General features: G+C 43.5%; 19 non-coding genes and 1 pseudogene across 19 annotated transcripts; all 20 read left to right on the top strand.

Moving 5' to 3' along the window:
• The first annotated feature begins 192 nt into the window (after nucleotides 1-192).
• LOC136737083 (5S ribosomal RNA) lies at nucleotides 193-311 on the top strand. Its single transcript, XR_010812056.1, has one exon. It is a non-coding gene; the product is annotated as a 5S ribosomal RNA (ribosomal RNA).
• Nucleotides 312-1,366: 1,055 nt separating this feature from the next.
• On the top strand, nucleotides 1,367-1,485 carry LOC136736942 (5S ribosomal RNA). Its single transcript, XR_010811921.1, has one exon. It is a non-coding gene; the product is annotated as a 5S ribosomal RNA (ribosomal RNA).
• A 1,055-nt stretch (nucleotides 1,486-2,540) lies between these two features.
• Nucleotides 2,541-2,659, top strand: LOC136737065 (5S ribosomal RNA). Its single transcript, XR_010812039.1, has one exon. It is a non-coding gene; the product is annotated as a 5S ribosomal RNA (ribosomal RNA).
• Nucleotides 2,660-3,725: 1,066 nt separating this feature from the next.
• On the top strand, nucleotides 3,726-3,844 carry LOC136736941 (5S ribosomal RNA). The gene has a single exon (XR_010811920.1). It is a non-coding gene; the product is annotated as a 5S ribosomal RNA (ribosomal RNA).
• A 1,069-nt stretch (nucleotides 3,845-4,913) lies between these two features.
• LOC136737205 (5S ribosomal RNA) lies at nucleotides 4,914-5,032 on the top strand. The gene has a single exon (XR_010812171.1). It is a non-coding gene; the product is annotated as a 5S ribosomal RNA (ribosomal RNA).
• Nucleotides 5,033-6,090: 1,058 nt separating this feature from the next.
• Nucleotides 6,091-6,209, top strand: LOC136736940 (5S ribosomal RNA). The gene has a single exon (XR_010811919.1). It is a non-coding gene; the product is annotated as a 5S ribosomal RNA (ribosomal RNA).
• A 1,055-nt stretch (nucleotides 6,210-7,264) lies between these two features.
• On the top strand, nucleotides 7,265-7,383 carry LOC136736939 (5S ribosomal RNA). Its single transcript, XR_010811918.1, has one exon. It is a non-coding gene; the product is annotated as a 5S ribosomal RNA (ribosomal RNA).
• A 1,066-nt stretch (nucleotides 7,384-8,449) lies between these two features.
• Nucleotides 8,450-8,558, top strand: LOC136736905 (uncharacterized; annotated as a pseudogene).
• Nucleotides 8,559-9,627: 1,069 nt separating this feature from the next.
• On the top strand, nucleotides 9,628-9,746 carry LOC136737115 (5S ribosomal RNA). Its single transcript, XR_010812087.1, has one exon. It is a non-coding gene; the product is annotated as a 5S ribosomal RNA (ribosomal RNA).
• A 1,064-nt stretch (nucleotides 9,747-10,810) lies between these two features.
• On the top strand, nucleotides 10,811-10,929 carry LOC136736679 (5S ribosomal RNA). The gene has a single exon (XR_010811737.1). It is a non-coding gene; the product is annotated as a 5S ribosomal RNA (ribosomal RNA).
• A 1,066-nt stretch (nucleotides 10,930-11,995) lies between these two features.
• Nucleotides 11,996-12,114, top strand: LOC136737416 (5S ribosomal RNA). The gene has a single exon (XR_010812377.1). It is a non-coding gene; the product is annotated as a 5S ribosomal RNA (ribosomal RNA).
• A 1,065-nt stretch (nucleotides 12,115-13,179) lies between these two features.
• On the top strand, nucleotides 13,180-13,298 carry LOC136736820 (5S ribosomal RNA). Its single transcript, XR_010811869.1, has one exon. It is a non-coding gene; the product is annotated as a 5S ribosomal RNA (ribosomal RNA).
• A 1,055-nt stretch (nucleotides 13,299-14,353) lies between these two features.
• Nucleotides 14,354-14,472, top strand: LOC136737310 (5S ribosomal RNA). The gene has a single exon (XR_010812274.1). It is a non-coding gene; the product is annotated as a 5S ribosomal RNA (ribosomal RNA).
• A 1,055-nt stretch (nucleotides 14,473-15,527) lies between these two features.
• On the top strand, nucleotides 15,528-15,646 carry LOC136736728 (5S ribosomal RNA). The gene has a single exon (XR_010811784.1). It is a non-coding gene; the product is annotated as a 5S ribosomal RNA (ribosomal RNA).
• Nucleotides 15,647-16,701: 1,055 nt separating this feature from the next.
• On the top strand, nucleotides 16,702-16,820 carry LOC136736837 (5S ribosomal RNA). Its single transcript, XR_010811883.1, has one exon. It is a non-coding gene; the product is annotated as a 5S ribosomal RNA (ribosomal RNA).
• A 1,055-nt stretch (nucleotides 16,821-17,875) lies between these two features.
• On the top strand, nucleotides 17,876-17,994 carry LOC136736672 (5S ribosomal RNA). Its single transcript, XR_010811731.1, has one exon. It is a non-coding gene; the product is annotated as a 5S ribosomal RNA (ribosomal RNA).
• A 1,065-nt stretch (nucleotides 17,995-19,059) lies between these two features.
• Nucleotides 19,060-19,178, top strand: LOC136736795 (5S ribosomal RNA). Its single transcript, XR_010811846.1, has one exon. It is a non-coding gene; the product is annotated as a 5S ribosomal RNA (ribosomal RNA).
• A 1,066-nt stretch (nucleotides 19,179-20,244) lies between these two features.
• LOC136737380 (5S ribosomal RNA) lies at nucleotides 20,245-20,363 on the top strand. Its single transcript, XR_010812342.1, has one exon. It is a non-coding gene; the product is annotated as a 5S ribosomal RNA (ribosomal RNA).
• A 1,055-nt stretch (nucleotides 20,364-21,418) lies between these two features.
• Nucleotides 21,419-21,537, top strand: LOC136736929 (5S ribosomal RNA). The gene has a single exon (XR_010811917.1). It is a non-coding gene; the product is annotated as a 5S ribosomal RNA (ribosomal RNA).
• Nucleotides 21,538-22,592: 1,055 nt separating this feature from the next.
• Nucleotides 22,593-22,711, top strand: LOC136736800 (5S ribosomal RNA). The gene has a single exon (XR_010811851.1). It is a non-coding gene; the product is annotated as a 5S ribosomal RNA (ribosomal RNA).
• The last annotated feature ends 217 nt before the right edge of the window (nucleotides 22,712-22,928 follow it).

Raw genomic sequence — 22,928 nt, 5'->3', positions numbered from 1 at the left:
TCTGGTGTGGCACCCCAGCTAACGCACAACGTTGCCACAATGTTGCCACAACGTGGCGTGTTAGCAGGGACTGTCTGCGGCGCGCTGGTGTGTCCCGGGCTTTAGAGTAGAGAGACAGTTCAACTGTAAGTATGAACGGCAGAAACGGATATTGCCTTCCCTTTAAGTAGAGCGTCAGGGACAGCCTCACTGGCTTACGGCCATACTAGCCTGAATACGCCCGATCTCGTCCGATCTCGGAAGCTAAGCAGGCTCGGGCCTGGTCAGTACTTGGATGGGAGACCGCCTGGGAATACCTGGTGCTGTAAGCTTTTGCATCTTTTACACACCAGAGGGCGACAAATCACGAGTTTTAACTTTGGATACACGCAATTTCATCATTATTTCAGATTTGACTTCCCCAAATACACAGGCATACAATAGATCTTGTTCTCCAACGTAAACGGTCCCTAGTAACTAGGGTACATTCGTAAATAAATTGAGCATCATGGCTAGAAGTGACTAAATGTTGCCTAATCTTTCTCATCGAGAAATGACACAATTACAGCAACACAAAAAGGAACTCCACCGGACAAAGTTCAGTGCTCACAAGGAGCCTCATTCAACACACACGGTTCCATTCCCATTCATGCAAAGCACGAAAGTGTAAAACTTGGGAACATACTTGAGAGCAAAGATCACATTCAATCTCATTCAAGGCACGGATGTGAATGCAACGGGATGAAATTACTGAAATGATGCCTGCCCTCGAACTGTGATGATGGACTACCCGACTCGCCAATAATATTGGGTTCTGGTGTATTGAAATACAGGAGCTGCTGGATTTGTGTGTTTTCTTACCCCCTCACCATAGTTTGTCAAATGTTTAAACAACTGAACTTATATTCAAGGTATGTTTCTCTTCATATGTTTTACTGGTTTACATTTGTCTCAGCAACCTGTTGAATGATTCTTCTGCTTTCAAAACAAAATGACAACAGGATGAATGCACACACTTGAAAATACAATACATGCAATGTTATGCATCATAGTGATGCAACCTCCTTTCAGTTTCATACTGCATGTCAATTGAAATCCTTACTGAAATGCACACCTTCTCAAGATTGCGCTTGACTGGCATGTCAGGCACTCAATTACAGCTGTATTATCAAGACAATGTGTTCGTTTTGTAAAATATAGTTCCGGTCTGGTGTGGCACCCCAGCTAACGCACAACGTTGCCACAACGTTTCGTGTTAGCAGGGACTGTCTGCGGCGCGCTGGTGTGTCCCGGACTTTAGAGTAGAGAGACAGTTCAACTGCAAGTATGAGCGGCAGAAACGGATATTGCCTTCCCTTTAAGTAGAGCGTCAGGGACAGCTTCCCTGGCTTACGGCCATACTAGCCTGAATACGCCCGATCTCGTCCGATCTCGGAAGCTAAGCAGGCTCGGGCCTGGTCAGTACTTGGATGGGAGACCGCCTGGGAATACCAGGTGCTGTAAGCTTTTGCATCTTTTACACACCAGAGGGCGACAAATCACGAGTTTTAACTTTGGATACACGCAATTTCATCATTATTTCAGATTTGACTTCCCCAAATACACAGGCATACAATAGATCTTGTTCTCCAACGTAAACGGTCCCTAGTAACTAGGGTACATTCGTAAATAAATTGAGCATCATGGCTAGAAGTGACTAAATGTTGCCTAATCTTTCTCATCGAGAAATGACACAATTACAGCAACACAAAAAGGAACTCCACCGGACAAAGTTCAGTGCTCACAAGGAGCCTCATTCAACACACACGGTTCCATTCCCATTCATGCAAAGCACGAAAGTGTAAAACTTGGGAACATACTTGAGAGCAAAGATCACATTCAATCTCATTCAAGGCACGGATGTGAATGCAACGGGATGAAATTACTGAAATGATGCCTGCCCTCGAACTGTGATGATGGACTACCCGACTCGCCAATAATATTGGGTTCTGGTGTATTGAAATACAGGAGCTGCTGGATTTGTGTGTTTTCTTACCCCCTCACCATAGTTTGTCAAATGTTTAAACAACTGAACTTATATTCAAGGTTTGTTTCTCTTCATATGTTTTACTGGTTTACATTTGTCTCAGCAACCTGTTGAATGATTCTTCTGCTTTCAAAACAAAATGACAACAGGATGAATGCACACACTTGAAAATACAATACATGCAATGTTATGCATCATAGTGATGCAACCTCCTTTCAGTTTCATACTGCATGTCAATTGAAATCCTTACTAAAATGCACACCTTCTCAAGATTGCGCTTGACTGGCGTGTCAGGCACTCAATTACAGCTGTTTTATCAAGACAATGTGTTCGTTTTGTAATATATAGTTCCGGTCTGGTGTGGCACCCCAGCTAACGCACAACGTTGCCACAACGTTTCGTGTTAGCAGGGACTGTCTGCGGCGCGCTGGTGTGTCCCGGACTTTAGAGTAGAGAGACAGTTCAATTGCAAGTATGAGCGGAAGAAACGGATATTGCCTTCCCTTTAAGTAGAGCGTCAGGGACAGCCTCCCTGGCTTACGGCCATACTAGCCTGAAAACGCCCGATCTCGTCCGATCTCGGAAGCTAAGCAGGCTCGGGCCTGGTCAGTACTTGGATGGGAGACCGCCTGGGAATACCAGGTGCTGTAAGCTTTTGCATCTTTTACACACCAGAGGGCGACAAATCACGAGTTTTAACTTTGGATACACGCAATTTCATCATTATTTCAGATTTGACTTCCCCAAATACACAGGCATAGAATAGATCTTGTTCTCCAACGTAAACGGTCCCTAGTAACTAGTGTACATTCGTAAATAAATTGAGCATCATGGCTAGAAGTGACTAAATGTTGCCTAATCTTTCTCATCGAGAAATGACACAATTACAGCAACACAAAAAGGAACTCCACCGGACAAAGTTCAGTGCTCACAAGGAGCCTCATTCAACACACACGGTTCCATTCCCATTCATGCAAAGCACGAAAGTGTAAAACTTGGGAAAATACTTGAGAGCAAAGATCACATTCAATCTCATTCAAGGCACGGATGTGAATGCAACGGGATGAAATTACTGAAATGATGCCTGCCCTCGAACTGTGATGATGGACTACCCGACTCGCCAATAATATTGGGTTCTGGTGTATTGAAATACAGGAGCTGCTGGATTTGTGTGTTTTCTTACCCCCTCACCATAGTTTGTCAAATGTTTAAACAACTGAACTTATATTCAAGGTTTGTTTCTCTTCATATGTTTTACTGGTTTACATTTGTCTCAGCAACCTGTTGAATGATTCTTCTGCATTCAAAACAAAATGACAACAGGATGAATGCACACACTTGAAAATACAATACATGCAATGTTATGCATCATAGTGATGCAACCTCCTTTCAGTTTCATACTGCATGTCAATTGAAATCCTTACTGAAATGCACACCTTCTCAAGATTGCGCTTGACTGGCGTGTCAGGCACTCAATTACAGCTGTTTTATCAAGAGAATGTGTTCGTTTTGTAATATATAGTTCCGGTCTGGTGTGGCACCCCAGCTAACGCACAACGTTGCCACAATGTTGCCACAACGTGGCGTGTTAGCAGGGACTGTCTGCGGCGCGCTGGTGTGTCCCGGGCTTTAGAGTAGAGAGACAGTTCAACTGTAAGTATGAACGGCAGAAACGGATATTGCCTTCCCTTTAAGTAGAGCGTCAGGGACAGCCTCCCTGGCTTACGGCCATACTAGCCTGAATACGCCCGATCTCGTCCGATCTCGGAAGCTAAGCAGGCTCGGGCCTGGTCAGTACTTGGATGGGAGACCGCCTGGGAATACCAGGTGCTGTAAGCTTTTGCATCTTTTACACACCAGAGGGCGACAAATCACAAGTTTTAACTTTGGATACACGCAATTTCATCATTATTTCAGATTTGACTTCCCCAAATACACAGGCATACAATAGATCTTGTTCTCCAACGTAAACGGTCCCTAGTAACTAGGGTACATTCGTAAATAAATTGAGCATCATGGCTAGAAGTGACTAAATGTTGCCTAATCTTTCTCATCGAGAAATGACACAATTACAGCAACACAAAAAGGAACTCCACCGGACAAAGTTCAGTGCTCACAAGGAGCTTCATTCAACACACACGGTTCCATTCCCATTCATGCAAAGCACGAAAGTGTAAAACTTGGGAACATACTTGAGAGCAAAGATCACATTCAATCTCATTCAAGGCACGGATGTGAATGCAACGGGATGAAATTACTGAAATGATGCCTGCCCTCGAACTGTGATGATGGACTACCCGACTCGCCAATAATATTGGGTTCTGGTGTATTGAAATACAGGAGCTGCTGGATTTGTGTGTTTTCTTACCCCCTCACCATAGTTTGTCAAATGTTTAAACAACTGAACTTATATTCAAGGTTTGTTTCTCTTCATATGTTTTACTGGTTTACATTTGTCTCAGCAACCTCAGCAAAAATGATTCTTCTACTTTCAAAACAAAATGACAACAGGATGAATGCACACACTTGAAAATACAATACATGCAATGTTATGCATCATAGTGATGCAACCTCCTTTCAGTTTCATACTGCATGTCAATTGAAATCCTTACTGAAATGCACACCTTCTCAAGATTGCGCTTGACTGGCGTGTCAGGCACTCAATTACAGCTGTTTTATCAAGACAATGTGTTCGTTTTGTAATATATAGTTCCGGTCTGGTGTGGCACCCCAGCTAACGCACAACGTTGCCACAATGTTGCCACAACGTGGCGTGTTAGCAGGGACTGTCTGCGGTGCGCTGGTGTGTCCCGGGCTTTAGAGTAGAGAGACAGTTCAACTGTAAGTATGAACGGCAGAAACGGATATTGCCTTCCCTTTAAGTAGAGCGTCAGGGACAGCCTCCCTGGCTTACGGCCATACTAGCCTGAATACGCCCGATCTCGTCCGATCTCGGAAGCTAAGCAGGCTCGGGCCTGGTCAGTACTTGGATGGGAGACCGACTGGGAATACCAGGTGCTGTAAGCTTTTGCATCTTTTACACACCAGAGGGCGACAAATCACGAGTTTTAACTTTGGATACACGCAATTTCATCATTATTTCAGATTTGACTTCCCCAAATACACAGGCATACAATAGATCTTGTTCTCCAACGTAAACGGTCCCTAGTAACTAGGGTACATTCATAAATAAATTGAGCATCATGGCTAGAAGTGACTAAATGTTGCCTAATCTTTCTCATCGAGAAATGACACAATTACAGCAACACAAAAAGGAACTCCACCGGACAAAGTTCAGTGCTCACAAGGAGCCTCATTCAACACACATGGTTCCATTCCCATTCATGCAAAGCACGAAAGTGTAAAACTTGGGAACATACTTGAGAGCAAAGATCACATTCAATCTCATTCAAGGCACGGATGTGAATGCAACGGGATGAAATTACTGAAATGATGCCTGCCCTCGAACTGTGATGATGGACTACCCGACTCGCCAATAATATTGGGTTCTGGTGTATTGAAATACAGGAGCTGCTGGATTTGTGTGTTTTCTTACCCCCTCACCATAGTTTGTCAAATGTTTAAACAACTGAACTTATATTCAAGGTTTGTTTCTCTTCATATGTTTTACTGGTTTACATTTGTCTCAGCAACCTCAGCAAAAATGATTCTTCTACTTTCAAAACAAAATGACAACAGGATGAATGCACACACTTGAAAATACAATACATGCAATGTTATGCATCATAGTGATGCAACCTCCTTTCAGTTTCATACTGCATGTCAATTGAAATCCTTACTGAAATGCACACCTTCTCAAGATTGCGCTTGACTGGCGTGTCAGGCACTCAATTACAGCTGTTTTATCAAGACAATGTGTTCGTTTTGTAATATATAGTTCCGGTCTGGTGTGGCACCCCAGCTAACACACAACGTTGCCACAACGTTTCGTGTTAGCAGGGACTGTCTGCGGCGCGCTGGTGTGTCCCGGACTTTAGAGTAGAGAGACAGTTCAACTGCAAGTATGAGCGGCAGAATCGGATATTGCCTTCCCTTTAAGTAGAGCGTCAGGGACAGCTTCCCTGGCTTACGGCCATACTAGCCTGAATACGCCCGATCTCGTCCGATCTCGGAAGCTAAGCAGGCTCGGGCCTGGTCAGTACTTGGATGGGAGACCGCCTGGGAATACCAGGTGCTGTAAGCTTTTGCATCTTTTACACACCAGAGGGCGACAAATCACGAGTTTTAACTTTGGATACACGCAATTTCATCATTATTTCAGATTTGACTTCCCCGAATACACAGGCATACAATAGATCTTGTTCTCCAACGTAAACGGTCCCTAGTAACTAGGGTACATTCGTAAATAAATTGAGCATCATGGCTAGAAGTGACTAAATGTTGCCTAATCTTTCTCATCGAGAAATGACACAATTACAGCAACACAAAAAGGAACTCCACCGGACAAAGTTCAGTGCTCACAAGGAGCCTCATTCAACACACACGGTTCCATTCCCATTCATGCAAAGCACGAAAGTGTAAAACTTGGGAACATACTTGAGAGCAAAGATCACATTCAATCTCATTCAAGGCACGGATGTGAATGCAACGGGATGAAATTACTGAAATGATGCCTGCCCTCGAACTGTGATGATGGACTACCCGACTCGCCAATAATATTGGGTTCTGGTGTATTGAAATACAGGAGCTGCTGGATTTGTGTGTTTTCTTACCCCCTCACCATAGTTTGTCAAATGTTTAAACAACTGAACTTATATTCAAGGTTTGTTTCTCTTCATATGTTTTACTGGTTTACATTTGTCTCAGCAACCTGTTGAATGATTCTTCTGCTTTCAAAACAAAATGACAACAGGATGAATGCACACACTTGAAAATACAATACATGCAATGTTATGCATCATAGTGATGCAACCTCCTTTCAGTTTCATACTGCATGTCAATTGAAATCCTTACTGAAATGCACACCTTCTCAAGATTGCGCTTGACTGGCGTGTCAGGCACTCAATTACAGCTGTTTTATCAAGACAATGTGTTCGTTTTGTAATATATAGTTCCGGTCTGGTGTGGCACCCCAGCTAACGCACAACGTTGCCACAACGTTTCGTGTTAGCAGGGACTGTCTGCGGCGCGCTGGTGTGTCCCGGACTTTAGAGTAGAGAGACAGTTCAACTGCAAGTATGAGCGGCAGAAACGGATATTGCCTTCCCTTTAAGTAGAGCGTCAGGGACAGCTTCCCTGGCTTACGGCCATACTAGCCTGAATACGCCCGATCTCGTCCGATCTCGGAAGCTAAGCAGGCTCGGGCCTGGTCAGTACTTGGATGGGAGACCGCCTGGGAATACCAGGTGCTGTAAGCTTTTGCATCTTTTACACACCAGAGGGCGACAAATCACGAGTTTTAACTTTGGATACACGCAATTTCATCATTATTTCAGATTTGACTTCCCCGAATACACAGGCATACAATAGATCTTGTTCTCCAACGTAAACGGTCCCTAGTAACTAGGGTACATTCGTAAATAAATTGAGCATCATGGCTAGAAGTGACTAAATGTTGCCTAATCTTTCTCATCGAGAAATTACACAATTACAGCAACACAAAAAGGAACTCCACCGGACAAAGTTCAGTGCTCACAAGGAGCCTCATTCAACACACACGGTTCCATTCCCATTCATGCAAAGCACGAAAGTGTAAAACTTGGGAACATACTTGAGAGCAAAGATCACATTCAATCTCATTCAAGGCACGGATGTGAATGCAACGGGATGAAATTACTGAAATGATGCCTGCCCTCGAACTGTGATGATGGACTACCAGACTCGCCAATAATATTGGGTTCTGGTGTATTGAAATACAGGAGCTGCTGGATTTGTGTGTTTTCTTACCCCCTCACCATAGTTTGTCAAATGTTTAAACAACTGAACTTATATTCAAGGTTTGTTTCTCTTCATATGTTTTACTGGTTTACATTTGTCTCAGCAACCTGTTGAATGATTCTTCTGCTTTCAAAACAAAATGACAACAGGATGAATGCACACACTTGAAAATATAATACATGCAATGTTATGCATCATAGTGATGCAACCTCCTTTCAGTTTCATACTGCATGTCAATTGAAATCCTTACTGAAATGCACACCTTCTCAAGATTGCGCTTGACTGGCGTGTCAGGCACTCAATTACAGCTGTTTTATCAAGACAATGTGTTCGTTTTGTAAAATATAGTTCCGGTCTGGTGTGGCACCCCAGCTAACGCACAACGTTGCCACAACGTTGCCACAAAGTTTCGTGTTAGCAGGGACTGTCTGCGGCGCGCTGGTGTGTCCCGGACTTTAGAGTAGAGAGACAGTTCATTTGCAAGTATGAGCGGCAGAAACGGATATTGCCTTCCCTTTAAGTAGAGCGTCAGGGACAGCCTCCCTGGCTTACGGCCATACTAGCCTGAATACGCCCGATCTCGGAAGCTAAGCAGGCTCGGGCCTGGTCAGTACTTGAATGGGAGACCGCCTGGGAATACCAGGTGCTGTAAGCTTTTGCATCTTTTACACACCAGAGGGCGACAAATCACGAGTTTTAACTTTGGATACACGCAATTTCATCATTATTTCAGATTTGACTTCCCCGAATACACAGGCATACAATAGATCTTGTTCTCCAACGTAAACGGTCCCTAGTAACTAGGGTACATTCGTAAATAAATTGAGCATCATGGCTAGAAGTGACTAAATGTTGCCTAATCTTTCTCATCGAGAAATGACACAATTACAGCAACACAAAAAGGAACTCCACCGGACAAAGATCAGTGCTCACAAGGAGCCTCATTCAACACACACGGTTCCATTCCCATTCATGCAAAGCACGAAAGTGTAAAACTTGGGAACATACTTGAGAGCAAAGATCACATTCAATCTCATTCAAGGCACGGATGTGAATGCAACGGGATGAAATTACTGAAATGATGCCTGCCCTCGAACTGTGATGATGGACTACCCGACTCGCCAATAATATTGGGTTCTGGTGTATTGAAATACAGGAGCTGCTGGATTTGTGTGTTTTCTTACCCCCTCACCATAGTTTGTCAAATGTTTAAACAACTGAACTTATATTCAAGGTTTGTTTCTCTTCATATGTTTTACTGGTTTACATTTGTCTCAGCAACCTCAGCAAAAATGATTCTTCTACTTTCAAAACAAAATGACAACAGGATGAATGCACACACTTGAAAATACAATACATGCAATGTTATGCATCATAGTGATGCAACCTCCTTTCAGTTTCATACTGCATGTCAATTGAAATCCTTACTGAAATGCACACCTTCTCAAGATTGCGCTTGACTGGCGTGTCAGGCACTCAATTACAGCTGTTTTATCAAGACAATGTGTTCGTTTTGTAATATATAGTTCCGGTCTGGTGTGGCACCCCAGCTAACGCACAACGTTGCCACAACGTTGCCACAACGTGGCGTGTTAGCAGGGACTGTCTGCGGCGCACTGGTGTGTCCCGGGCTTTAGAGTAGAGAGACAGTTCAACTGTAAGTATGATCGGCAGAAACGGATATTGCCTTCCCTTTAAGTAAAGCGTCAGGGACAGCCTCCCTGGCTTACGGCCATACTAGCCTGAATACGCCCGATCTCGTCCGATCTCGGAAGCCAAGCAGGCTTGGGCCTGGTCAGTACTTGGATGGGAGACCGCCTGGGAATACCAGGTGCTGTAAGCTTTTGCACCTTTTACACACCAGAGGGCGACAAATCACGAGTTTTAACTTGGGATACAGACAATTTCATCATTATTTCAGGTTTTACTTCCCCAAATACACAGGCATACAATAGATCTTGTTCTCCAACGTAAACGGTCCCTAGTAACTAGGGTACATTCGTAAATAAATTGAGCATCATGGCTAGAAGTGACTAAATGTTGCCTAATCTTTCTCATCGAGAAATGACACAATTACAGCAACACAAAAAGAACTCCACCGGACAAAGTTCAGTGCTCACAAGGAGCCTCATTCAACACACACGGTTCCATTCCCATTCATGCAAAGCACGAAAGTGTAAAACTTGGGAACATACTTGAGAGCAAAGATCACATTCAATCTCATTCAAGGCACGGATGTGAATGCAACGGGATGAAATTACTGAAATGATGCCTGCCCTCGAACTGTGATGATGGACTACCCGACTCGCCAATAATATTGGGTTCTGGTGTATTGAAATACAGGAGCTGCTGGATTTGTGTGTTTTCTTACCCCTCACCATAGTTTGTCAAATGTTTAAACAACTGAACTTATATTCAAGGTTTGTTTCTCTTCATATGTTTTACTGGTTTACATTTGTCTCAGCAACCTGTTGAATGATTCTTCTGCTTTCAAAACAAAATGACAACAGGATGAATGCACACACTTGAAAATACAATACATGCAATGTTATGCATCATAGTGATGCAACCTCCTTTCAGTTTCATACTGCATGTCAATTGAAATCCTTACTGAAATGCACACCTTCTCAAGATTGCGCTTGACTGGCGTGTCAGGCACTCAATTACAGCTGTTTTATCAAGACAATGTGTTCGTTTTGTAAAATATAGTTCCGGTCTGGTGTGGCACCCCAGCTAACGCACAACGTTGCCACAACGTTGCCACAACGTGGCGTGTTAGCAGGGACTGTCTGCGGCGCACTGGTGTGTCCCGGGCTTTAGAGTAGAGAGACAGTTCAACTGTAAGTATGAACGGCAGAAACGGATATTGCCATCCCTTTAAGTAGAGCGTCAGGGACAGCCTACCTGGCTTACGGCCATACTAGCCTGAATACGCCCGATCTCGTCCGATCTCGGAAGCCAAGCAGTCTCGGGCCTGGTCAGTACTTGGATGGGAGACCGCCTGGGAATACCAGGTGCTGTAAGCTTTTGCACCTTTTACACACCAGAGGGCGACAAATCACGAGTTTTAACTTTGGATACACACAATTTCATCATTATTTCAGATTTTACTTCCCCAAATACACAGGCATACAATAGATCTTGTTCTCCAACGTAAACGGTCCCTAGTAACTAGGGTACATTCGTAAATAAATTGAGCATCATGGCTAGAAGTGACTAAATGTTGCCTAATCTTTCTCATCGAGAAATGACACAATTACAGCAACACAAAAAGGAACTCCACCGGACAAAGTTCAGTGCTCACAAGGAGCCTCATTCAACACACACAGTTCCATTCCCATTCATGCAAAGCACGAAAGTGTAAAACTTGGGAACATACTTGAGAGCAAAGATCACATTCAATCTCATTCAAGGCACGGATGTGAATGCAACGGGATGAAATTACTGAAATGATGCCTGCCCTCGAACTGTGATGATGGACTACCCGACTCGCCAATAATATTGGGTTCTGGTGTATTGAAATACAGGAGCTGCTGGATTTGTGTGTTTTCTTACCCCCTCACCATAGTTTGTCAAATGTTTAAACAACTGAACTTATATTCAAGGTTTGTTTCTCTTCATATGTTTTACTGGTTTACATTTGTCTCAGCAACCTGTTGAATGATTCTTCTGCTTTCAAAACAAAATGACAACAGGATGAATGCACACACTTGAAAATACAATACATGCAATGTTATGCATCATAGTGATGCAACCTCCTTTCAGTTTCATACTGCATGTCAATTGAAATCCTTACTGAAATGCACACCTTCTCAAGATTGCGCTTGACTGGCGTGTCAGGCACTCAATTACAGCTGTATTATCAAGACAATGTGTTCGTTTTGTAAAATATAGTTCCGGTCTAGTGTGGCACCCCAGCTAACGCACAACGTTGCCACAATGTTGCCACAACGTGGCGTGTTAGCAGGGACTGTCTGCGGCGCACTGGTGTGTCCCGGGCTTTAGAGTAGAGAGACAGTTCAACTGTAAGTATGATCGGCAGAAACGGATATTGCCTTCCCTTTAAGTAGAGCGTCAGGGACAGCCTCCCTGGCTCACGGCCATACTAGCCTGAATACGCCCGATCTCGTCCGATCTCGGAAGCCAAGCAGGCTTGGGCCTGGTGAGTACTTGGATGGGAGACCGCCTGGGAATACCAGGTGCTGTAAGCTTTTGCACCTTTTACACACCAGAGGGCGACAAATCACGAGTTTTAACTTTGGATACACACAATTTCATCATTATTTCAGGTTTTACTTCCCCAAATACACAGGCATACAATAGATCTTGTTCTCCAACGTAAACGGTCCCTAGTAACTAGGGTACATTCGTCAATAAATTGAGCATCATGGCTAGAAGTGACTAAATGTTGCCAAATCTTTCTCATCGAGAAATGACACAATTACAGCAACACAAAAAGAACTCCACCGGACAAAGTTCAGTGCTCACAAGGAGCCTCATTCAACACACATGGTTCCATTCCAATTCATGCAAAGCACGAAAGTGTAAAACTTGGGAACATACTTGAGAGCAAAGATCACATTCAATCTCATTCAAGGCACGGATGTGAATGCATCGGGATGAAATTACTGAAATGATGCCTGCCCTCGAACTGTGATGATGGACTACCCGACTCGCCAATAATATTGGGTTCTGGTGTATTGAAATACAGGAGCTGCTGGATTTGTGTGTTTTCTTACCCCCTCACCATAGTTTGTCAAATGTTTAAACAACTGAACTTATATTCAAGGTTTGTTTCTCTTCATATGTTTTACTGGTTTACATTTGTCTCAGCAACCTGTTGAATGATTCTTCTGCTTTCAAAACAAAATGACAACAGGATGAATGCACACACTTGAAAATACAATACATGCAATGTTATGCATCATAGTGATGCAACCTCCTTTCAGTTTCATACTGCATGTCAATTGATATCCTTACTGAAATGCACACCTTCTCAAGATTGCGCTTGACTGGCGTGTCAGGCACTCAATTACAGCTGTTTTATCAAGACAATGTGATCGTTTTGTAAAATATAGTTCCGGTCTGGTGTGGCACCCCAGCTAATGCACAACTTTGCCACAACGTTGCCACAACGTGGCGTGTTAGCAGGGACTTTCTGCGACACGCTGGTATGTCCCGGGCTTTAGAGTAGAGAGACAGTTCAACTGTAAGTATGAACGGCAGAAACGGATATTGCCTTCCCTTTAAGTAGAGCGTCAGGGAAAGTCTCACTTGCTTACGGCCATACTAGCCTGAATACGCCCGATCTCGTCCGATCTCGGAAGCCAAGCAGGCTCGGGCCTGGTCAGTACTTGAATAGGAGACCGCCTGGGAATACCAGGTGCTTTAAGCTTTTGCACCTTTGACACACCAGAGGGTGACAAATCACGATTTTTAACTTTGGATACACACAATTTCATCATTATTTCAGATTTGACTTCCCCAAATACACAGGCATACAATACATTTTGTTCTCCAACGTAAACGGTCCCTAGTAACTAGGGTACATTCGTAAATAAATTGAGCATCATGGCTAGAAGTGACTAAATGTTGCCTAATCTTTCTCATCAAGAAATGACACAATTACAGCAACACAAAAAGGAACTCCACCGGACAAAGTTCAGTGCTCACAAGGAGCCTCATTCAACACACACGGTTCCATTCCCATTCATGCAAAGCACGAAAGTGTAAAACTTGGGAACATACTTGAGAGCAAAGATCACATTCAATCTCATTCAAGGCACGGATGTGAATGCAACGGGATGAAATTACTGAAATGATGCCTGCCCTCGAACTGTGATGATGGACTACCCGACTCGCCAATAATATTGGGTTCTGGTGTATTGAAATACAGGAGCTGCTGGATTTGTGTGTTTTCTTACCCCCTCACCATAGTTTGTCAAATGTTTAAACAACTGAACTTATATTCAAGGTTTGTTTCTCTTCATATGTTTTACTGGTTTACATTTGTCTCAGCAACCTGTTGAATGATTCTTCTGCTTTCAAAACAAAATGACAACAGGATGAATGCACACACTTGAAAATACAATACATGCAATGTTATGCATCATAGTGATGCAACCTCCTTTCAGTTTCATACTGCATGTCAATTGAAATCCTTACTGAAATGCACACCTTCTCAAGATTGCGCTTGACTGGCGTGTCAGGCACTCAATTACAGCTGTATTATCAAGACAATGTGTTCGTTTTGTAAAATATAGTTCCGGTCTGGTGTGGCACCCCAGCTAACGCACAACGTTGCCACAACGTTTCGTGTTAGCAGGGACTGTCTGCGGCGCGCTGGTGTGTCCCGGGCTTTAGAGTAGAGAGACAGTTCAACTGTAAGTATGAACGGCAGAAACGGATATTGCCTTCCCTTTAAGTAGAGCGTCAGGGACAGCCTCCCTGGCTTACGGCCATACTAGCCTGAATACGCCCGATCTCGTACGATCTCGGAAGTTAAGCAGGCTCGGGCCTGGTCAGTACTTGGATGGGAGACTGCCTGGGAATACCAGGTGCTGTAAGCTTTTGCATCTTTTACACACCAGAGGGCGACAAATCACGAGTTTTAACTTTGGATACACGCAATTTCATCATTATTTCAGATTTGACTTCCCCAAATACACAGGCATACAATAGATCTTGTTCTCCAACGTAAACGGTCCCTAGTAACTAGGGTACATTCGTAAATAATTTGAGCATCATGGCTAGAATTGACTAAATGTTGCCTAATCTTTCTCATCAAGAAATGACACAATTACAGCAACACAAAAAGGAACTCCACCGGACAAAGTTCAGTGCTCACAAGGAGCCTCATTCAACACACACGGTTCCATTCCCATTCATGCAAAGTACGAAAGTGTAAAACTTGGGAACATACTTGAGAGCAAAGATCACATTCAATCTCATTCAAGGCACGGATGTGAATGCAACGGGATGAAATTACTGAAATGATGCCTGCCCTCGAACTGTGATGATGGACTACCCGACTCGCCAATAATATTGGGTTCTGGTGTATTGAAATACAGGAGCTGCTGGATTTGTGTGTTTTCTTACCCCCTCACCATAGTTTGTCAAATGTTTAAACAACTGAACTTATATTCAAGGTTTGTTTCTCTTCATATGTTTTACTGGTTTACATTTGTCTCAGCAACCTGTTGAATGATTCTTCTGCTTTCAAAACAAAATGACAACAGGATGAATGCACACACTTGAAAATACAATACATGCAATGTTATGCATCATAGTGATGCAACCTCCTTTCAGTTTCATACTGCATGTCAATTGAAATCCTTACTGAAATGCACACCTTCTCAAGATTGCGCTTGACTGGCGTGTCAGGCACTCAATTACAGCTGTATTATCAAGACAATGTGTTCGTTTTGTAAAATATAGTTCCGGTCTGGTGTGGCACCCCAACTAACGCACAACGTTGCCACAACGTTTCGTGTTAGCAGGGACTGTCTGCGGCGCGCTGGTGTGTCCCGGGCATTAGAGTAGAGAGACAGTTCAACTGTAAGTATGAACGGCAGAAACGGATATTGCCTTCCCTTTAAGTAGAGCGTCAGGGACAGCCTCCCTGGCTTACGGCCATACTAGCCTGAATACGCCCGATCTTGTCCGATCTCGGAAGTTAAGCAGGCTCGGGCCTGGTCAGTACTTGGATGGGAGACTGCCTTGGAATACCAGGTGCTGTAAGCTTTTGCATCTTTTACACACCAGAGGGCGACAAATCACGAGTTTTAACTTTGGATACACGCAATTTCATCATTATTTCAGATTTGACTTCCCCAAATACACAGGCATACAATAGATCTTGTTCTCCAACGTAAACGGTCCCTAGTAACTAGGATACATTCGTCAATAAATTGAGCATCATGGCTAGAAGTGACTAAATGTTGCCTAATCTTTCTCATCAAGAAATGACACAATTACAGCAACAAAAAAGGAACTCCACCGGACAAAGTTCAGTGCTCACAAGGAGCATCATTCAACACACACGGTTCCATTCCCATTCATGCAAACCACGAAAGTGTAAAACTTGGGTACGTACTTGAGAGTAAAGATAACATTCAATCTCATTCAAGGCACGCATGTGAATGCAACGGGATGAAATTACTGAAATGATGCCTGCCCTCGAACTGTGATGATGGACTACCCGACTCGCCAATAATATTGGGATCTGGTGTATTGAAATACAGGAGCTGCTGGATTTGTGTGTTTTCTTACCCCCTCACCATAGTTTGTCAAATGTTTAAACAACTGAACTTATATTCAAGGTTTGTTTCTCTTCATATGTTTTACTGGTTTACATTTGTCTCAGCAACCTGTTGAATGATTCTTCTGCTTTCAAAACAAAATGACAACAGGATGAATGCACACACTTGAAAATACAATACATGCAATGTTATGCATCATAGTGATGCAACCTCCTTTCAGTTTCATACTGCATGTCAATTGAAATCCTTACTGAAATGCACACCTTCTCAAGATTGCGCTTGACTGGCGTGTCAGGCATTCAATTACAGCTGTTTTATCAAGACAAATGTGTTCGTTTTGTAATATATAGTTCCGGTCTGGTGTGGCACCCCAGCTAACGCACAACGTTGCCACAACGTGGCGTGTTAGCAGGGACTGTCTGCGGCGCGCTGGTGTGTCCCGGGCTTTAGAGTAGAGAGACAGTTCAACTGTAAGTATGAACGGCAGAAACGGATATTGCCTTCCCTTTAAGTAGAGCGTCAGGGACAGCCTTCCTGGCTTACGGCCATACTAGCCTGAATACGCCCGATCTCGTCCGATCTCGGAAGTCAAGCAGGCTCGTTCCTGGTCAGTACTTGGATGGGAGACCGCCTGGGAATACCTGGTGCTGAAAGCTTTTGCATCTTTTACACACCAGAGGGCGACAAATCACGAGTTTTAACTTTGGATACACGCAATTTCATCATTATTTCAGATTTGACTTCCCCAAATACATAGGCATACAATAGATCTTGTTCTCCAACGTAAACGGTCCCTAGTAACTAGGGTACATTCGTAAATAAATTGAGCATCATGGCTAGAAGTGACTAAATGTTGCCTAATCTTTCTCATCGAGAAATGACACAATTACAGCAACACAAAAAAGAACTCCACCGGACAAAGTTCAGTGCTCACAAGGAGCCTCATTCAACACACACGGTTCCATTCCCATTCATGCAATGCACGAAAGTGTAAAACTTGGGAACATACTTGAGAGCAAAGATCACATTCAATCTCATTCAAGGCACGGATGTGAATGCAACGGGATGAAATTACTGAAATGATGCCTGCCCTCGAACTGTGAAGATGGACTACCCGACTCGCCAATAATATTGGGTTCTGGTGTATTGAAATACAGGAGCTGCTGGATTTGTGTGTTTTCTAACCCCCTCACCATAGTTTGTCAAATGTTTAAACAACTGAACTTATATTCAAGGTTTGTTTCTCTTCATATGTTTTACTGGTTTACATTTGTCTCAGCAACCTGTTGAATGATTCTTCTGCTTTCAAAACAAAATGACAACAGGATGAATGCACACACTTGAAAATACAATACATGCAATGTTATGCATCATAGTGATGCAACCTCCTTTCAGTTTCATACTGCATGTCAATTGAAATCCTTACTGAAATGCACACCTTCTCAAGATTGCGCTTGACTGGCGTGTCAGGCACTCAATTACAGCTGTTTTATCAAGACAATGTGTTCGTTTTGTAATATATAGTTCCGGTCTGGTGTGGCACCCCAGCTAACGCACAACGTTGCCACAACGTGGCGTGTTAGCAGGGACTGTCTGCGGCGCGCTGGTGTGTCCCGGACTTTAGAGTAGAGAGACAGTTCAACTGCAAGTATGAGCAGCAGAAACGGATATTGCCTTCCCTTTAAGTAGAGCGTCACGGACAGCCTCCCTGGCTTACGGCCATACTAGCCTGAATACGCCCGATATCGTCCGATCTCGGAAGCTAAGCAGGCTCGGGCCTGGTCAGTACTTGGATGGGAGACCGCCTGGGAATACCAGGTGCTGTAAGCTTTTGCATCTTTTACACACCAGAGGGCGACAAATCACGAGTTTTAACTTTGGATACACGCAATTTCATCATTATTTCAGATTTGACTTCCCCAAATACACAGGCATAAAATAGATCTTGTTCTCCAACGTAAACGGTCCCTAGTAACTAGGGTACATTCGTAAATAAATTGAGCATCATGGCTAGAAGTGACTAAATGTTGCCTAATCTTTCTCATCGAGAAATGACACAATTACAGCAACACAAAAAGGAACTCCACCGGACAAAGTTCAGTGCTCACAAGGAGCCTCATTCAACACACACGGTTCCATTCCCATTCATGCAAAGCACGAAAGTGTAAAACTTGGGAACATACTTGAGAGCAAAGATCACATTCAATCTCATTCAAGGCACGGATGTGAATGCAACGGGATGAAATTACTGAAATGATGCCTGCCCTCGAACTGTGATGATGGACTACCCGACTCGCCAATAATATTGGGTTCTGGTGTATTGAAATACAGGAGCTGCTGGATTTGTGTGTTTTCTTACCCCTCACCATAGTTTGTCAAATGTTTAAACAACTGAACTTATATTCAAGGTTTGTTTCTCTTCATATGTTTTACTGGTTTACATTTGTCTCAGCAACCTGTTGAATGATTCTTCTGCTTTCAAAGCAAAATGACAACAGGATGAATGCACACACTTGAAAATACAATACATGCAATGTTATGCATCATAGTGATGCAACCTCCTTTCAGTTTCATACTGCATGTCAATTGAAATCCTTACTGAAATGCACACCTTCTCAAGATTGCGCTTGACTGGCGTGTCAGGCACTCAATTACAGCTGTTTTATCAAGAGAATGTGTTCGTTTTGTAATATATAGTTCCGGTCTGGTGTGGCACCCCAGCTAACGCACAACGTTGCCACAATGTTGCCACAACGTGGCGTGTTAGCAGGGACTGTCTGCGGCGTGCTGGTGTGTCCCGGGCTTTAGAGTAGAGAGACAGTTCAACTGTAAGTATGAACGGCAGAAACGGATATTGCCTTCCCATTAAGTAGAGCGTCAGGGACAGCCTTCCTGGCTTACGGCCATACTAGCCTGAATACGCCCGATCTCGTCCGATCTCGGAAGCTAAGCAGGCTCGTTCCTGGTCAGTACTTGGATGGGAGACTGCCTGGGAATACCAGGTGCTGTAAGCTTTTGCATCTTTTACACACCAGAGGGCGACAAATCACGAGTTTTAACTTTGGATACACGCAATTTCATCATTATTTCAGATTTGACTTCCCCAAATACACAGGCATACAATAGATCTTGTTCTCCAACGTAAACGGTCCCTAGTAACTAGGGTACATTCGTAAATAAATTGAGCATCATGGCTAGAAGTGACTAAATGTTGCCTAATCTTTCTCATCGAGAAATGACACAATTACAGCAACACAAAAAGGAACTCCACCGGACAAAGTTCAGTGCTCACAAGGAGCCTCATTCAACACACACGGTTCCATTCCCATTCATGCAAAGCACGAAAGTGTAAAACTTGGGAACATACTTGAGAGCAAAGATCACATTCAATCTCATTCAAGGCACGGATGTGAATGCAACGGGATGAAATTACTGAAATGATGCCTGCCCTCGAACTGTGATGATGGACTACCCGACTCGCCAATAATATTGGGTTCTGGTGTATTGAAATACAGGAGCTGCTGGATTTGTGTGTTTTCTTACCCCCTCACCATAGTTTGTCAAATGTTTAAACAACTGAACTTATATTCAAGGTTTGTTTCTCTTCATATGTTTTACTGGTTTACATTTGTCTCAGCAACCTGTTGAATGATTCTTCTGCTTTCAAAACAAAATGACAACAGGATGAATGCACACACTTGAAAATACAATACATGCAATGTTATGCATCATAGTGATGCAACCTCCTTTCAGTTTCATACTGCATGTCAATTGAAATCCTTACTGAAATGCACACCTTCTCAAGATTGCGCTTGACTGGCGTGTCAGGCACTCAATTACAGCTGTTTTATCAAGACAATGTGTTCGTTTTGTAATATATAGTTCCGGTCTGGTGTGGCACCCCAGCTAACGCACAACGTTGCCACAACGCTGCCACAACGTGGCGTGTTAGCAGGGACTGTCTGCGGCGCGCAGGTGTGTCCCGGGCTTTAGAGTAGAGAGACAGTTCAACTGTAAGTATGAACGGCAGAAACGGATATTGCCTTCCCTTTAAGTAGAGCGTCAGGGACAGCCTCCCTGGCTTACGGCCATACTAGCCTGAATACGCCCAATCTCGTCCGATCTCGGAAGCTAAGCAGGCTCGGGCCTGGTCAGTACTTGGATGGGAGACCGCCTGGGAATACCAGGTGCTGTAAGCTTTTGCATCTTTTACACACCAGAGGGCGACAAATCACGAGTTTTAACTTTGGATACACGCAATTTCATCATTATTTCAGATTTGACTTCCCCAAATACACAGGCATACAATAGATCTTGTTCTCCAATGTAAACGGTCCCTAGTAACTAGGGTACATTCGTAAATAAATTGAGCATCATGGCTAGAAGTGACTAAATGTTGCCTAATCTTTCTCATCGAGAAATGACACAATTACAGCAACACAAAAAGGAACTCCACCGGACGAAGTTCAGTGCTCACAAGGAGCCTAATTCAACACACACGGTTCCATTCCCATTCATGCAAAGCACGAAAGTGTAAAACTTGGGAACATACTTGAGAGCAAAGATCACATTCAATCTCATTCAAGGCACGGATGTGAATGCAACGGGATGAAATTACTGAAATGATGCCTGCCCTCGAACTGTGATGATGGACTACCCGACTCGCCAATAATATTGGGTTCTGGTGTATTGAAATACAGGAGCTGCTGGATTTGTGTGTTTTCTTACCCCCTCACCATAGTTTGTCAAATGTTTAAACAACTGAACTTATATTCAAGGTTTGTTTCTCTTCATATGTTTTACTGGTTTACATTTGTCTCAGCAACCTGTTGAATGATTCTTCTGCTTTCAAAACAAAATGACAACAGGATGAATGCACACACTTGTAAATACAATACATGCAATGTTATGCATCATAGTGATGCAACCTCCTTTCAGTTTCATACTGCATGTCAATTGAAATCCTTACTGAAATGCACACCTTCTCAAGATTGCGCTTGACTGGCGTGTCAGGCACTCAATTACAGCTGTTTTACCAAGACAATGTGTTCGTTTTGTAATATATAGTTCCGGTCTGGTGTGGCACCCCAGCTAACGCACAACGTTGCCACAACGTTTCGTGTTAGCAGGGACTGTCTGCGGCGCGCTGGTGTGTCCCGGACTTTAGAGTAGAGAGACAGTTCAACTGTAAGTATGAACGGCAGAAACGGATATTGCCTTCCCTTTAAGTAGAGCGTCAGGGACAGCCTCCCTGGCTTACGGCCATACTAGCCTGAATACGCCCGATCTCGTCCGATCTCGGAAGCTAAGCAGGCTCGGGCCTGGTCAGTACTTGGATGGGAGACCGCCTGGGAATACCAGGTGCTGTAAGCTTTTGCATCTTTTACACACCAGAGGGCGACAAATCACGAGTTTTAACTTTGGATACACGCAATTTCATCATTATTTCAGATTTGACTTCCCCAAATACACAGGCATACAATAGATCTTGTTCTCCAATGTAAACGGTCCCTAGTAACTAGGGTACATTCGTAAATAAATTGAGCATCATGGCTAGAAGTGACTAAATGTTGCCTAATCTTTCTCATCGAGAAATGACACAATTACAGCAACACAAAAAGGAACTCCACCGGACAAAGTTCAGTGCTCACAAGGAGCCTCATTCAACACACACGGTTCCATTCCCATTCATGCAAAGCACGAAAGTGTAAAACTTGGGAACGTACTTGAGAGCAAAGATCACATTCAATCTCATTCAAGGCACGGATGTGAATGCAACGGGATGAAATTACTGAAATGATGCCTGCCCTCGAACTGTGATGATGGACTACCCGACTCGCCAATAATATTGGGTTCTGGTGTATTGAAATACAGGAGCTGCTGGATTTGTGTGTTTTCTTACCCCCTCACCATAGTTTGTCAAATGTTTAAACAACTGAACTTATATTCAAGGTTTGTTTCTCTTCATATGTTTTACTGGTTTACATTTGTCTCAGCAACCTGTTGAATGATTCATCTGCTTTCAAAACAAAATGACAACAGGATGAATGCACACACTTGAAAATACACTACATGCAATGTTATGCATCATAGTGATGCAACCTCCTTTCAGTTTCATACTGCATGTCAATTGAAATCCTTACTGAAATGCACACCTTCTCAAGATTGCGCTTGACTGGCGTGACAGGCACTCAATTACAGCTGTTTTATCAAGACAATGTGTTCGTTTTGTAAAATATAGTTCCGGTCTGGTGTGGCACCCCAGCTAACGCACAACGTTGCCACAACGTGGCGTGTTAGCAGGGACAGTCTGCGGCGCGCTGGTGTGTCCCGGGCTTTAGAGTAGAGAGACAGTTCAACTGTAAGTATGAACGGCAGAAACGGATATTGCCTTCCCTTTAAGTAGAGCGTCAGGAACAGCCTCCCTGGCTTATGGCCATTCTAGCCTGAATACGCCCGATCTCGTCCGATCTCGGAAGCCAAGCAGGCTCGGGCCTGGTCAGCACTTGGATGGGAGACCGCCTGGGAATACCAGGTGCTGTAAGCTTTTGCACCTTTTACACACCAGAGGGCGACAAATCACGAGTTTTAACTTTGGATACACACAATTTCATCATTATTTCAGATTTGACTTCCCCAAATACACAGGCATACAATAGATCTTGTTCTCCAACGTAAACGGTCCCTAGTAACTAGGGTACATTCGTAACTAAATTGAGCATCATGGCTAGAAGTGACTAAATGTTGCCTAATCTTTCTCATCA

The sequence above is a fragment of the Amia ocellicauda genome, unplaced genomic scaffold (assembly GCF_036373705.1).
Source record: "Amia ocellicauda isolate fAmiCal2 unplaced genomic scaffold, fAmiCal2.hap1 HAP1_SCAFFOLD_47, whole genome shotgun sequence".
Lineage (NCBI taxonomy): Eukaryota > Metazoa > Chordata > Actinopteri > Amiiformes > Amiidae > Amia > Amia ocellicauda.
The sequence above is the reverse complement of the archived record's forward strand: the minus strand, read 5'-3'. Positions and strand labels throughout refer to the sequence as shown.